Source organism: Microplitis mediator, chromosome 2 (assembly GCF_029852145.1).
Source record: "Microplitis mediator isolate UGA2020A chromosome 2, iyMicMedi2.1, whole genome shotgun sequence".
In the NCBI taxonomy this organism is placed as follows: domain Eukaryota; kingdom Metazoa; phylum Arthropoda; class Insecta; order Hymenoptera; family Braconidae; genus Microplitis; species Microplitis mediator.
The window spans coordinates 26,096,520-26,113,030 of NC_079970.1; the positions used below are offsets into that span (position 1 = coordinate 26,096,520).

A 16,511-nucleotide genomic window follows, 5' to 3' on the forward strand; every position below is an offset into this window, starting at 1 on the left:
ACGTGACATATTATATTCCCGATCTGATTTTAATTCGATAAGATATAAATATATAAAAATATAAATAAATATACACACACATACATATCTATATCTATATTATCTATATGTATATATCTGGAATGATGAACATAAAGTAACTCCGGTATAATATATTTATCTTGCGTGCCTGAAATTACATTTAATTTCAAAATAAAAAAAAAAATTACACGATCATACATATTTAAAATTCACCAACACATTATACGTCTTTTGTTCTCTGGTTCACATTTGCAACTTATTCACCTGCATCGAATTTAAAGGATAATAGATTTTTAAAATCAACTATCATTTTTTCTTATTGATTCAACTTTTGAATTTTTAATAAATCGGGAGTAAAAGCGGCAATAAAAATGTATATGTCGGTCGTCATTGTGTCGCAAAGCGCGATCCTTATCCAGCTCTCTGGATGATATTTCCCGAGGGTCCTAAATGTATATAGATATAGATATATATAGATAGATATATGTATGTACGTATATAACGCGGTAGGGGATCACGTTCTGGTGGGAGCGGAATAAAAAACGAAGCAAGTGAGCTTCGGGATTGGCTCCAAAGGCTTTGTACCATCACGCCCACTTTTATATTTCTCTACTTAAAATATATATAAGTGCGCAATCTCATTCAATACTAGTACTTATATAGATTTTTATCTTTGCAATAAAAAAAGAGTTATAATTTTTTTTTCAGTTTATCAGATTTAAATGTCGCTATAAATTTTTTTTACTGCCTTCGGATATTTTTTAAATAAATAATTACGCTTGCAATTATTCTCCCGCCATTTATTTTTTAAAAATTCATACCCGCGCAAAAAAAAATTGCAGTGGAAAATTAGAAATTTTCAAATTTTCCCGCCAAAAATTTTGAACTAATAGAAAGGTATAGTAGTGACGACTGTTACTGTCAACTTCCTGTTTACGTCTATATTATTATTTTTATTATTATTATTTATATGATGACGTACAGTAGTAAGAGGAAATGTAAAAAACGTCTGTTTGTTGTTGTCCTCAAGTCAAGTGGGAACTTCTCCAATGGTTGCCCCGTAATAGACTCGCTCGCACCCCTGCCTGGAAAAAGGTATCCCGTTTACTGGGGGCTTATAAATAAAAGCGGCTACCGCCAATGCAAGGTGGTCGGTTCATTCTTTTTTATTCCTTTCTTACAATATCTTTTTTTCGTTGGACTCATTCTAGTTCTGTTCTCTCTTTCGGTCCCGGACAAAAATTAGTCCTCGACCTGTAGACTGCGCCAAATCCAACGCTTCTTCAGGTATACGTCCATACACATATATATAATATATATAATAGACCCTCGGCACGAGCCAGTCCTCGTTAACGTGTCGCTGATGTTCTCTCGATTTCTCGGTTTTTAAATAATTCAAAAAAAAATAAATACCCGCCAACTCAGCACTTGTCCATATATTGATAAATATATATAAGGGAAAATTTAATTAAACATTAAATAAATTTATTTTCTTCGTATGTTTATTTTAATATTTTACTTTTTTTCCTTTGTCGAGATAAGATTTAATGGATGATAAATAAAATATGAAGGTGTGTAATGTGAAGATGGCTAATGGAATTGAGATGAAATCGTACATTTGGTTCTATATATATATCTATATATATGTATGTGTATATATAAGTACTTAAGGTTGAATATTTAATTTGAACCATGGGTTTCTTAACTCTTGTATTGGTACTGTCGTGGTTATATCTTGTCCTAAGTAAACTGGCGTGATGGCCGGTTGGTCCGGTGAAAAGATGAAACGGGTTTCTTCGAACTCGTGCAAACAACCTAACCAAGAATATCAAGACAACGACCAAGAGCAAGACCAAGAGAAAGACCTCGAGGAAGACCAAGAGAAGATGAACAAGAGCCAGTAGATGAAGAAGAAATAATAATGTAAGAAGAGAGATGGTTTGCACGACCGGCCCTTGTTGACTTATTAACTTTACTCGCTTTACTCCACTGTTATTTTTCTCTATGGATGTGATTCTTTCGGCTTTATTCTCCTCTCCTCTTACATTTGATGACGAGTCGAGTCTTTAAACTTGTACGGCACCAGGTCGACAGGTCATCGACACTTAACACGTTACCTCTACTTCATATATTAATTTCTCAGAATTTATAAATACTTTATTATTACCATACATTACATATTTTATTTCAAATATTTACACTGTCTAAAATTTGGGGAGTGAACGCAGATTAAATCCGCAGTGAATCAAGTTTACTCCGAATTGGAGTAAATTCCGAAATCACTCAGCTGAATTCACTCCCGATTTCTTACAGTGCATTGATCAAAATTATTGCTTATGAAAACGAAAAAAAAAAAAATCCTTCCCCGGAAACCACTCAGCCTTGACGACAACAACAATAACAGTATCTTAAAAATTTATATTTGTATTTAAAATCGGCTTAGCTGTCCTCTTACCGATTTTCTAACCGTGGCGGGCCCATCTGATGATTGGAAAATGCCGAAAACTTCACCCTGACAACTCCCTCTCTTTCGCTCTTGTACTTCCTGTTGAATTTCCAAGAATTATTTACTCATACCCTTGGTATTTTTCTTTGTCCAGAATAACATTTTAAAATCCTCTGATACATAAATATATATATATTTATAAATAAAAAAAAAGTTGTAATCACAAAATTTATTTATACAACATTTAGAACAAGGCAACTTTATATTGTGTAATTTTACGCGTAATTTTGATTATTAAATTTTAATATTGTCTACTACATATATATATAAATATATATGGATAATAAAAAAATTTATATACAGATATGAGTATAATATCTGAAGATTACCCGTACGTTCAATGTACTGTCGTGTATCGTGCACATGAACCTTTTGTATATATATCTATATATATAATATATAACGAAATGGATGCTTGAGTACGTCGACAGCTGTAACAGCTACACATTCACGTATCATTATCCTCGCCGGTGTACCTAGATAACGTTGTAGCAATCGGCGCAATTATTTTTTTTACGATCCAACGCCAAGGCTTATAATATCCTCTGAAACTATTAATGCACTCTCTTGTCCCCTCTTACCCCCATTCACTCTTTCTCTCTCTCTCCCTCTCGTTTTTCCTTCACTGTACAAGAAACAAGCAAATTATTTCCACTTTATGCGCTAACCTGAATACACGAATTATTTTTTTCCGATTGTATATCTGTTACATTTATTATTTATAATTATATATATATATGTACTTGTACTTGTATTTGCATATATCCGCTGGTGAATTATTGAAATTTTATTAGTTAATTATTTAATTGCTCAAATAATTTAAGTCTTACAATTATTTCCATTAACATGGGGAAGGAAATTCGGAGTTTAATTTTTTTCTTTTTCGAGACTTCCTGATGTTCAGATATAAATAAATTTAAGTAAATTTTGTTAGCTATAGAATTTATATAATGCAGCTGAGATTTTTCAACTGTATAGTATTATGAGTATAGTATATATATATATATATGTCCTTCTTCTACTCTTATACTTAAGTATTAGTTTGGAAAAATCTAAAGCTAAAGCAATCGGAAACATACGGTCGGCACGTGCTTTTACCACCCCCTTAACTATCTCATCTTTCAATTTAACAGTGACACTCAATTCTTAAATATATACACTACCGTTCAAAAGTATTTGCCCTCTCAAAAAGGTATTTTGTAAAAGTTTTAATAAATTAAACGACTTCATAGTTATTTTATATGACAATAAAGTTAGCAGACATTTAACAATTTTTGGATTTTTTTTTAACAAAGACATAAATATTAAAAAAATATTTTGAAAAATTGCACGTATAGTTTATCAAATTTTCGACATGTGCATTTTTTTAGAAATATTTTTTTTTCATTATTTATCTGTTAAAAATTTTTCTTTTAATTTCAATTGTCTGTCAACTTTACTATCATTTATTTTATTTATTTTTTAGTAAAATATTAGACGTAACAACAATATGATCCTGAAAGTAGCAGACAATTAACAATTTTCGGATTTTTGTTTCAACAAATCAGTTACAAAAAAAATAAAAAATAAAAATATGCACATGTAGAAAATTTAAAAAACTACAGGTGCAATTTTTTTAAACTTTTTTTTTTATTATTTAGCGTTTAAAAAAAAAAAATTATTAGACGGCTAACTTTAGTTTCGTAACAACAATACGTGTTTTGCAGTGAGATACAAACAATGAAACTAATTAAATTGTTTTAATAAATTTATTGCTTGTAATATAATGAAAAATGCAGGTGGCCAAATACTTTTGAGCGGTACAAATTTTTTTATTTAATATTTATATTAAATATTTAGTAAATTTCCATTTCTTAAATTATGATAAAAATAATTATGCGAAAAAAAAAAATAAATATTTATTGAAATATAATATAATAAAAAAAAGGATAATTAATTTTTAATGACTCTAATGAGCTGACTAAATCAATGTCTCAATATATTATTTACCAAGATGTCTATTATTGATAACCAGTGACGTCTGATGTATAAATTATGACTCAATTACATTATTTTAATATATTTTCTTAATAATTTAAACTCAGTATAAGTAATTAGTCATACAGTGACAACATTACTAAGACAAATATGATTGACAATCAAAGGTCACATGAAACGTGATTTTTGTCGGACAATCTACTGCCATACCAAGTAATTACTTTATATAACATTCAAATCTACGCGATTTATCTTTTTTTTTCTTATTTATTCGTGATAAATTTTTCAATCCCGACCGTACAAAGTCTGAAATTATTCTTCTAATAAAATTTCTAAAAAAAAAAATAAAATGTCATTTTTTTTATGATCCTGAAATTTTCAGATGATAAAAAATTTTAAGATTTTTTTTACGACAAATCAATTAAAAAAAAAAATAAAAATATGCGCATGTAGAAAATTAAAAAAACCACAGGTGCAATTATAAAATTTTTTTTTTTTCTATAATTTGTCGTTTTTAAAAAAATTCAAAAATTATTAGACGTCGGCTAACTTTGGTATTATATTTTTTTTATCGATAAAAATTTATAAAAAAATTTTAAAACGATACTTCCGGTTTAGAGGAACTATTTTAAAAATTTATGAGCCTACCTGAAATTTTATGAAAGGACAAATATTTAGAATTTCGAGGATATAATTGTGCGCATTGTGACATTGAGCAAAAAGTAAAAAAATAAAAAAAAAAAAACCAGGAATGTCACGTTATGAAATAAAACGAATTAAGTGTCGAGAAAACTTTCATTTTCCATGAATTCAATTCGATTTATTTCTTCACTGGTTTTTTTACTGATTAATTATTATTACGCTTAATAAAAAAAAATTTCAATATTTTTCTCGACGCAATTAAATAATTTATATTTCGAGCAATCGAGAGCTCAAGTAATTAAATAGATAATTAAATTTTCTAGCAAAGAATAATTAGAAAAACAATAAATTGAAAAAAAAAATTAAATGGAATGTCGAGTTATTGAAAAGAAAAAGTCGAAATTAAAAATGACTTTAATGATTTATTTAGTTGTTAATAATTGATGAGTTAATAATAGGATAGACTTTAGTAGTTAATAAAAGAAAGATGTTTGCGTTGTTAAAAGACAATACTATGTATATATAATACGTATTAGTAATAATAATAATGTTAAATAAATGATAAAAAATGTATATAAAAATATCCGAGTATTAACATCGCGAATGATTACAACGTTACAGAGACATCATTGTCACCGTGGAATAGACAATTAGCAGTAAATTAGCATGTGCTGTACACATACCCGATAATAAAATCCTGAATATTATAATGATTGCAGCGGATTTTACAATAGCTTACCTGACCACAAATTATTTATTTAATGACCGGCTCTCAATGGATATTCTCGTCCAGAAGGAGATTATTACTTTACTTGGCTAAAGTAACAAACCAATGGAATATAAAATAATAATATTGGTTTCATATTATAATATTCATATGCATACACAGAAAAAAGGAGTTCTAGGCGCTAGAAATATTTTGCATTATGAATTAAAGGAAAAAATTTATCGATGAAAGAAAATTTTCGCCGAGAAATTCTTCTTTTCGGTGTATATGACTCAGTAGCAAATATTTATTTTTAATAATTAATCATTGTCTACATAAATTTTAATATTTTTTATTTTGGTCTAAATGTGCACTGCAATATTTAGTTTAATTATTTCTATTGAGGGTAAGACTAAGTGGTACTATTTATTTTGGTTGTCGCTAACTGGTTATTTGTAAAATATATACAGGAAGGAAGGTGGGGGAAAATGGGGCCCGAAAAAAATTTTAGTACTGGGATTTTTTATTAGTCGATAATGTACTTGGTATCAATATGAGCCGGTTATAAAAATAAATTTTAGTTTCAATTTTATGGATGTGAAATTTTTTTAAAATTATAAATTGTCAAAATTTTAATGAAAATTCAGATTCAAAAATTTATTTTGGTAATTTCGAGTAGCCCAAAGTCCTGATTTTGTAACCGCGAGCAATAAGAGTTCAAGAAATGATACCAAAAAATGTTTAGTAAATTTAAGTCGGAGTATGTCAATTTTCTGAATGTGGAGGGTTGAGGAAGAGTTAAAAAAATCCTTGAGGCTAAAGACGAAGAGGTGACCAAGTATCCTTATACATTGTATGTATATATTATATATATACATATGTATGTGATACATTAAGGTTGCACTGACCAAAAGACTGCATTCGCTCGTAAACGCGTCTCGTATTTCCAAACGTTATAGACATCCCACCGGAATATAAATGTCTTATCCCATATACTTATATATATTTGCCCCTATGTATCGAGTTTGAGATTTTCTGTAGATACTATATACTTTCAGGCGTGTACTAAGATTTTAGCTCAGATATAATCATAATAATAATTATTATTACTTAAAAAGAAAGTATAAATATAAATATAAATCATTGATATTATGATTTTTTATAAATTTATAATTTTGACTCTTGAAATTACTATGGTTAAAAATATCCACACCTGTAGCCTACAAATCCCATATCCCATATAACAAAACTATATAATACAACAACAGTTAATGCATATAAACTCTTAGCAGACAACACGGGGCCAGACGAATTTTATAGTCTGTTCAAGGGTTAGAGTTTTTAATAGCCGAATTCTTCGCTCCACACATCAACTTAAAATATTTATATTTATTATTTTATTTTTTTTTATTAAACATTTTTTTTCGCGGCCTTTTAAATAAAAAAAAAAAAAAAAACGAATTTTATGAACACATTTTTAAATTTGTAATTTACTTTTCAAAAATCGATTATTTTTGGTCATATGATTAGTAAAAAATCAAAATATGACCTTACATTTATTTAAATGAATTTAATTTTTGAATTTCGCGGGTTCGAGCTTTGGCGGGAATTTCAAAAAATTTAAAAACATGAAATTAAAAGGGGTAAAAAAAGTAGTCTAATATTTGAATTCTTGACATGAAATATGAATGTTCGACGGGTTGCAATCGTCAGAGTATGATGTTATAATATATCAGCTTAAGGGTGCGGTAACTTGATTAGTCGCATTATTGGTATCGGATAATATGCAGCGAAGGGGTTCTTCCACACTCGGACTATATTACTAACAGAATCCGTACGATTTCGTCTCGAATACGCATTTGATATTACCCCTCAGAGCTTATAATATTTAATCATTACTTGCGTGATTATGACGAAAAATATAACTGTCTATATACTCCGAAGACTTTATAGTGCAATATTAAAAGTCGCTAAGTAAAATAAACTTAAAAAAATCTTATTTCTAATAATCAATTTTTGCAAAATTAAATTAACTCAAGTAAAACAATCCATTAATTAAATAACTTAATTGTCGACGTATTAATTTTTTTTTTCGCAATAAAATTAAATATGCACATATAGCTTGACGTGAGAAATATTCAGACAGTAGATATATCTATATATATTTTTTTTTATTGTTGAAAGAAAAATGGTTGTTTTAATATGTTATCAATGCATTTAAAATTTTAATTAGGACATGCGATATAATTTTTTTTTTTTTTATTGTGTTTATGATTACTCAGTACTTAATGCAGACGCACAATAAGGAAAATAGGTATTGTAGTTTATACAAAAGTTATATATACATATATATATATATCGTATATAAATAATGTATTATAATTTATAAAAGATCACGCAAGACAAGGCGTCTGCATGAATTGAGTGGACGAGGTCGCGTGTACTCTCTGACATCAACTTCATCTTTACTTATTTCTTATTTTATTTTTTAAGTAATTTTTTATTCATTTAAATAATTTAATTTTTTTTATTCAACAAATAATTGCTGAAATTTAATAGCAGCAACACTTGTACGTTATTAAAATTATTAATGTTAAATATGTACTTACGATTGAAATTAAAATAACGGACCACCCACTACTTTTCCACGTTAATTTTTTTAATTAAAAATTTTTTTTTTGAGCAAGAGAGTGCGGAAGGTTACGGAAGTTTAAAATACGTATAAGGGTTGGGCGGCACTTTGACACGATTAAAAGCCGAGGCATTTTGTTTTGTGTATGAATTTAGAGAGCACGCGGGCTTTTTTGCGACCACTTTACCTCTCACCTGTATCGCTCGAAAAATAATAAAAAAATACACCAGCGGTCTGGTAATAAAAATTATAGCATCGTAATGAAGGCTCATTTTGTCACGGCGTGCGTCAAACTTTAATTGAAAATTCGATTCACGCATTCATTTATTTTAAATAATATTTTATTCACATTTTTTATTATTATTTTTAATTACGAACCCATTGGCGCTTCGCTTTCAAATCAACTGCTCCAATAACCCATCGATTAGTATTATATCTCAGTACAACAAAATTATCGTTATATTTTAAACAGTACCTCGCACATAAATTATGAGCACGGAAAAAATTTTAAAAATCAGTTAACGTTTGACAAATCCATTCGAATCGGATTTTTCATTACAAGCAATAGTTGTCCTGATATAGATTTAAAAAAAAATATATATATATACTTACACACATGAGTATTAGCGATGAATCGATTGAGTATTGTACCGACATTTAGTTTACGTAGTAAAGTTAGAGGTGCTACTGTGTGCTGTTGCGGCAAAGTAACGTTAATCGATTCTCGTCGGTGATTAATAGTCGATCATAAATTCGTCGAACGTCCTGAGCAATTATCCAGGCGTCCGCGTCGGAATCCAACCGTGTAGTAAATGCGTCCGCATTTATATTAAGGTAATATACATTCACATATACATATATATATAACGTTACATACTAGTATAGTCAACACGGCGCCGTCAATTGCTTTATACTTGTGTCATATATATGTATATATATGACTACCTTACCACTAACTACACTTGTTGTCTATACATATATGTTATATATATATATATATATATATATATATATATATATATATATATATATATAATAGTTAGGTGCACAAATTATATGACAAGCATTTGGCACGTGCGTCGTTTTCCAGCCTAAGCGCAAATGCTTCATCTATGTAGATATATATATATATATGTATGTATATGTATATGTAGTCTAGTATTATAGGTATGTCACGCGCTTTTAACATCAACTTGTACTAGAGTACCTCTAACTTCCGTTCATCATTTATCCCATAAACTACGTCATAGTTAATTTGAAACCGTCATATGTAATTTCTTAAAAAAAAAAGTCAACGGTATAAATTTTAGTGAAAGTTGATTTAAAAAAATTTATTTATTATAATTTTGTTTTTAATATAAAAAGATAATAAAAAAATAAATATGTATACAGAAATAATTCCACGAATAAGGTTGTAGATCGCGTGACCGCGTGAAAATTCCCGAAATTCTAAAGAATATAATGAGGGATATATATATTTATATTATAAGCATGTATGTGTGTGAATAATATATAAAATAATATAAAGGAGATTTTAAGTTTGATGTATAAATTATTTTTATTTCGTAAGCAATGTGCCCGATAATTGGATTAATTAGCAATTTTGAATGTATAGAAAATAAAAGCCTGTAATTTTGAAAGATGATACTTGAAACGTTTCAAGTTAACATACATGCGATACATATTTATAAAATGAAATAAATTATTCCGTACTTTTATAATTTTATAATTGCGTCGTGGAAAAAATCCAGCAATTACACGAAAATATTCATTATATTTGTTACACTTTATAGATATTAATACCCGTACTTTACTTTGTCATAATAAACGCGAGTGTAGACAAATTTTATTATCCTTAAACTACACGTGCATTTTTTTTTACGTTTCATAACTTCTCGACTTTTTTATCCGCAAATAATTTACCGATCGTCAATTTCTTGCGAAAAAATTTTATGTTACATTTTATAAATTCAAAATTACATACATGCATTATTATTATACTTATATATGTATGCACAGAAAAAAAGGATTTCTTAGCGCAAAAAATTTTTACTTGACCCAAGAAATTTTTCTGTATTATAAAGTGAAAGCAAAATTTTTCTTGGGGTAATAAAAAATTTTTTCGGAACAAGAAAAAAATTTTTTAGGCGAGAAAAAAATTCTTGAGCCAAGAAAAATTTTTGTCTTCAATTCATAATACAAAATATTTCTTGCGCCAAGAAATTATTTTTTTCTGTGTGCATATTTTAAAAATTTATGCATTTAGATAATTAAAATTTTTTTTTAACTGATTTTTATTGTTATTAGAAAATATTATAATGATTTAAATAAAATAATATTGTCAAAGCAATTAAATTTAACAGCCTGTCCGTAAAGTTTATCTGTGATTCTCAAAACCGTCGTGATATATTTCACACCGTGATGGAGTAAAGAAAAGACCGCGGTATCCGCGACAATTGTATTATCCGTGTATTACTATATAGTAAATGGGTATTCCATGTACACACGCATATATTTATATATAATATAAGTTGAGGTTTGACGAGTTTATGACTGAGATCGGTAAAGTCAGACAGAGAAGTTTAAAAATACTATCCACATATGTGAGTTAGAGCAAGAAAGTTATATCCGTATATTTATAATAATAATAATAAAATAATAATAAAGAGAGAAACTGAAATGAAGGTAATATTAGTGACGTTGGGAGGTTGGATGGACGGATGTTCGTACGAATAGAGAGGACGGATCGGTCTCTGAATGCGAAACCCGTTGATTTATGTCCGACGTTACTTCTGCCAATGGATTTACATCCCGATATTTATTATTCGAAATATTATCGTCATACGTTTATTGCGTTAGTCAAATGCGCCTGTCTGTTTTCATTTCTTCTCTCTCTTTCTTTCTTATATATTCATACACTTGTCTCTTTTATTTTCCTTTCTTCATTTTTTACACAACACAAACGCCCTTATTCCTCATATACACTCGATATAATAGCATTATATCCTTGAAAAGAATGCACATTCGTGGGCAGAGATCAGACGTCTACTTACTCCAGACGCGCGCATTTTGTTTCCGAGATTAACGGCGCCAAAAATATCAAAGTTACCGAACCAAAAAAATTGAAGAATGAACAAATTTTTTTAAACGTATATACAAATGGAATAGACTGCGTTATTTTATCCTCATATATATGTAGCAGGATAAAAATATACTTTTATGAATATATGGACAAAAATTTGAGGAGAATTCACACGAGAAATCTTCGAAAATTATTTTAAAAATCCTTACGGCGACTAGATTTTTGATCCTTCTACGAAAGTAAAAAAATGATATGAAAAATAAACTTGGGAAGGTCGAAGTTTGTCTATAACTATTTTAAAAAGAGTAAAACTTTGAACCGGCGAAATATGTCGTGACGAGGGCTATATTATTAAATAAATAAATGGTCACGTGGGGGCGTTATTTCAAAAACCAAAGGTTTTAAATACATACTCGGTGTCTGGGATAGAAATTTTTCTATTTGGTGGCTCTGTCTATCTAGCAAGTCCGGGTATCCGGGTTTGTTTAAACTTATTTTGGCTTAAATACCTTCGGGTTACTCAAAGATTCATCGTGGATATAGGCACCGCGATATCATGTGAACTCTAGAGCGATTATTCATTCAACGAGGAGTAAGATGGTCAGACCCGAAAAAGCCACCGTCGGCTTCCGAATCTCGAGACACGCGATCTTGCATACGAGTATCATCATCAAAATGAGAAGAGAATATATAAGAGCCATGGCAATCTGTCCTTGAAGCACGCCAAACTTTTTTTCGCTACTGTTTTTTACTTTATTATACATTTTTTTATTGTTATTTTTTCGCCTGCTTCATTTCAAATGAAAAAATAATTTTATTTTTTTTTTTCCATTTCATTTTATTGTTATTATCTATTCTTTCGACGGTCTGATTTTTCTCACGGTTTAGTTTTTTTAAATATTTAAAATAAAAAATCATGACCACATTTCCGGTGATGCATTGCTATCAATTGGATGCTACATCAAAACCACATGCGTTTCAAAAAAACCGCGAGATACAATGTTTTGTTTCTATCTCTTTTTTATTATCCAAAATTTTAAGTGTTACTCTCTTAAATTTGAAATAGTGAAAATAGTGACTATTCACTGTTTACACGTGAAAAGTATGTCACTAATTCAAATAGTGGTACACTTTTCACTGCCAAATAGTGATTCGTTTCTTTTCTGGGTAATTTTCGTAACTGCAAGATTATAATTTTGTTCAGAAATCGGTCGAAACATCTATTCTGTGACACGTGCGTTGATGGAAATTAATTATGAAAAAAATTTGGTTACGAGGTTTACCCAGAAAGGGAACGAATTGTCACGTGATTTCCACTAATTCGATATTCGAGAGTAAGCTTTTCAAAACAGCAATTATTTGGAGAATTGTTTAGATAATTCTTAGCATTGTTTTTTTCAGTGCACTGAAAAGAAATTTTGGAGTCTATTAAAATCAATTTTAGCCAAAAAAAAGTTACTAATGTATTAATCAGACCCGCGATGACATTTTGCTCAATTTTTTTGTTACTTTTTACGAAGCATCATTTTCAATAAAAACAACCTAATTTCGTTTTTTTTTTCCCGGGTGTTGAATGGGTGGAATTTTTTTATTGATAAAAAATTGTTATAAATAATATACATTAATTTTAATTCATATTCACACATATGCGTAAAAAATGAAAATAAAGTCAAGTTAAGTAGAGTAAAGAGTGTACGAATAAACGTATGAGTTTGGTCTCAAGGGCAAACACGCGACCGCATGGCAGAAGAAGAAGAAGAAGATTCCAAGGCACGCGTCTCGTGGCACCCTTTGCCTCGCCATGTTACTTCAAGGTCAAGGTTATTTCCTCTTAAGCTTTTTTGACCAAAAAAAAATTATCTCAAATTAATTTATTCAATTTTTAAAAAAATTATTCTTTTAAAAAATTTTTAAACCGGAGTAAAATTTTATTTACGTCAGATATTAATAGACTTCGTAGCAGGGATTGAATAACAATTTCCGTTAGAAAATATAATTAATGACTAAATTTTTTTTAATACGTCACAAAAATGACGAGAACAGATAATTTTAAGTTTTAAGTAAAAGTTTGTAGAAAAATAAAATGTTTTCCCAATTATTTGAAGGACGAAAAAAAAGAAAGTTGATTACTTTATCGTCGCAGGTATAATTTCTAAATTTAGATTTCAACTACTGAGTTTTTAGATAAATCCGGATGGTGAAAATTTATGTAGTTTAACAATAGAACCGAGAATGCGTCAGTTTTTCGTTTACTTCTCCTTCGTCTCATTCTGTCTCACTCTCTATATACTTTTATTCTCTTTGTAGATAAATTGCACTACCTGAAGACTTAAGACGGTCAGTTGGACATCTGTAAACCGAAAATGATAAATTTTCAACAGTTTACGTCCGATAAATAATTAAATTTAACTTTTACTTAAAAATTAAATTTTCTGTTCTTCAAATGCGAACATGAACCGCTCAAAATTTTGATTAAACACGAAATTATTATTATTATTGTTTGGTTGTTACAAAAAAAAAAGTTTTCCAACAAAACTGGCCGTAGAATTTATTTAATATTGAGTGCGTATGAATCACCGTGATTTTAAAGACCACAAGTGAGATGGAAGGAAAAAAGAGACATCCGATCATATGGTCGGCAGATGCTCAGAAAGGTCTTAGGTACAAGGATTTTTCCTGTCCTGTTGGTCTCCTTCTTTTTCTCCACTTCATCTTCGTATTTTAGACCTCCTAAATCGATTGTACTTGACGGATTATTGCTTGTTCAAGATAAATCTCCACAATCCCCAGAAATAAGGATATCGCAAATACACATTTAACTTCCTCAGAATGAGGAATGACATTCGAAAATAAATTTCCATACCCATACTCTAAAACATATTTTATAAATATTTAAATTTCTAAAATAACATTTAAATAAAAATAATTATATTTACTTTTATACTTTCTCATTCAAAAAAACTCGGGATTTATTTTTCTAAAATAACTCAACTCACTTTTTAACCTCAAATTTTTACCGAAATTTATTTTCAATATTTAAAAATTCAAAAATCAACAAATTTGAAAAGCAATTTTTTAACATCTAAATTAATTTCAATTAAATGATTAAATAATTTTTAAAAATATGAAATGTCATTGAAAACTTGAAGTGATAGACTAACCTCAAAATTTGATAGATGAGGTTAGTATTTATTCACACCAGAAATAATGAGGAATAACAAGATAATAATAATAAGAGTGAACTAGATATTTCTTTTAGAATAATTAAAAATAAAATTCAAAAATCAAAATGACAATTTAAACATTATGTAGACTAGATTTTGTGTTTTTTCAGCTGGTTTTATCCAGCCAAGATGCTCTATACACATATAGATGTATATAACACAAATAAAATATGTTAAATGTGGGCGTTGGTAATTTTTGGCAACCGTACATGAGGTGCCTATTTTAATTTGACGATTTCATTGTGCCGAGGATGTGTCACGTCGTGTCCGTCAGATTCTGACGGATCTTGATGAAATGCGCGACGAGAAAAGACTCTCATTTGAGATAGATCACGTAATCGGTTTTCTATTACTCTACATTATATATCATATACATAAATATATAATCTCGTATTATAATCAAACATACTATGAATCATGCTAGTAGTACTAATATATATGTATATATATATATATATATATACCCTTATCGTAATGCCACTAAACAGATAAGCGGCATCGAATCAGCAGACGAAAAATAAAACTATTTTGTTTATTTTATTTTTTTTATTTTTCTTCTTAAATATCGAGGGCTAAATTGATTGAAAAAATTCTGAAAAATAAAATAAGACCCTAAGGAAGAAAGTGCATTCCTCAGAAGATAGTGGGGTCCAAGACTAGACCCAAAAAATAATTTATACAGCGAAGTAACTTTAATTTCGAAGTACCAATTGAAAATATTTCCTGGAGTTCTAAACATCTTAAGTCCTCCCTCATCTTTTTTTTTTTTTTTTTTCGACAGCTGTTAAGGACATTTATAATCCTGTCATATTTTATTGCAGTCACTACTATTTAGTTTTATTTCTGTATAAACCCTTTTCTCACAAAAGTTTTATATTTTTAAATTTAGGTAAACCCTTTTTAAATTTCGAAAAATTCTAGCTGTCATTTTAAAAATTTTTTTTTTTTTATTACTGCCCATAAATGCCTCAGTAAATCAAGGGAATTTTGAAAATTTATAAATTCTCGATATTTTTAAATTCTAAATGAGCGAAATTGATTAAAGATAAACGATTGTAATTAAGTGTACCAAGATTAACGTCAGTCTATTTGATAACGACGAAAATATCATAGACATATATGTTTATATATATATTCATGAAAAATCTTCACGACAGACAGACAGCTGGCCGTCATTAAAACCCCATTAGCGAGGAGAAGATTCTCCTCTCCCGCTGATGCTGTCTCATCTCTTTTCTCTTATTAAGTCTCTCCCCCGCTTTATAAGTACCGAGAGCGCAAGTCAGCCCCAAATGAAAGTTCTAACAATATCTTACACAAAATCCATCCACAACACAGCCACCCGCGCTATTAATATTTACGTCTTTAACCCCCGCGTATTCAAAACTCTCAGAAGATTTTATTTATTTATTTGTCCTACTGTCTCATTTAATTAATTCTACTTTCTTGCTTTTTTCTCTTCCCATTTTAATTACATATTTTTATTTATAACCATATCCTGTATTTAACTTTTTATAGACCATAAATTACAAATATATTTTAATTAATTTTCACATGATTATTTTTTTAATATTCCGTCAGCGGTTCAGGCAAAAATTATTTTACAAAAAAATATACAAATTTTTCATTGTCAATTTTTTTAAAATTTCGGCCAAAATGCGGCAGCTTGAAAAAATTTTTCTCATTTTAATTAACAAAAAATATTTAATTATTTGTACTAA

At 28.9% G+C, this 16,511-nt stretch overlaps 1 protein-coding gene and 1 long non-coding RNA gene across 10 annotated transcripts in view; one reads left to right on the forward strand and one right to left on the reverse strand.

Annotated features, from left to right (window-relative positions):
• LOC130678578 (protein dead ringer homolog) overlaps nt 1-16,511 on the forward strand; it is an 82,600-nt gene that overhangs the window by 4,209 nt on the left and 61,880 nt on the right. The window lies entirely within an intron of this gene.
• Nucleotides 13,134-15,125, reverse strand: LOC130678582 (uncharacterized). Its single transcript, XR_008991847.1, has 4 exons — nt 14,728-15,125; nt 14,503-14,648; nt 14,144-14,436; nt 13,134-13,402 (listed from the first exon to the last, which is right to left on the reverse strand). It is a non-coding gene; the product is annotated as an uncharacterized LOC130678582 (long non-coding RNA).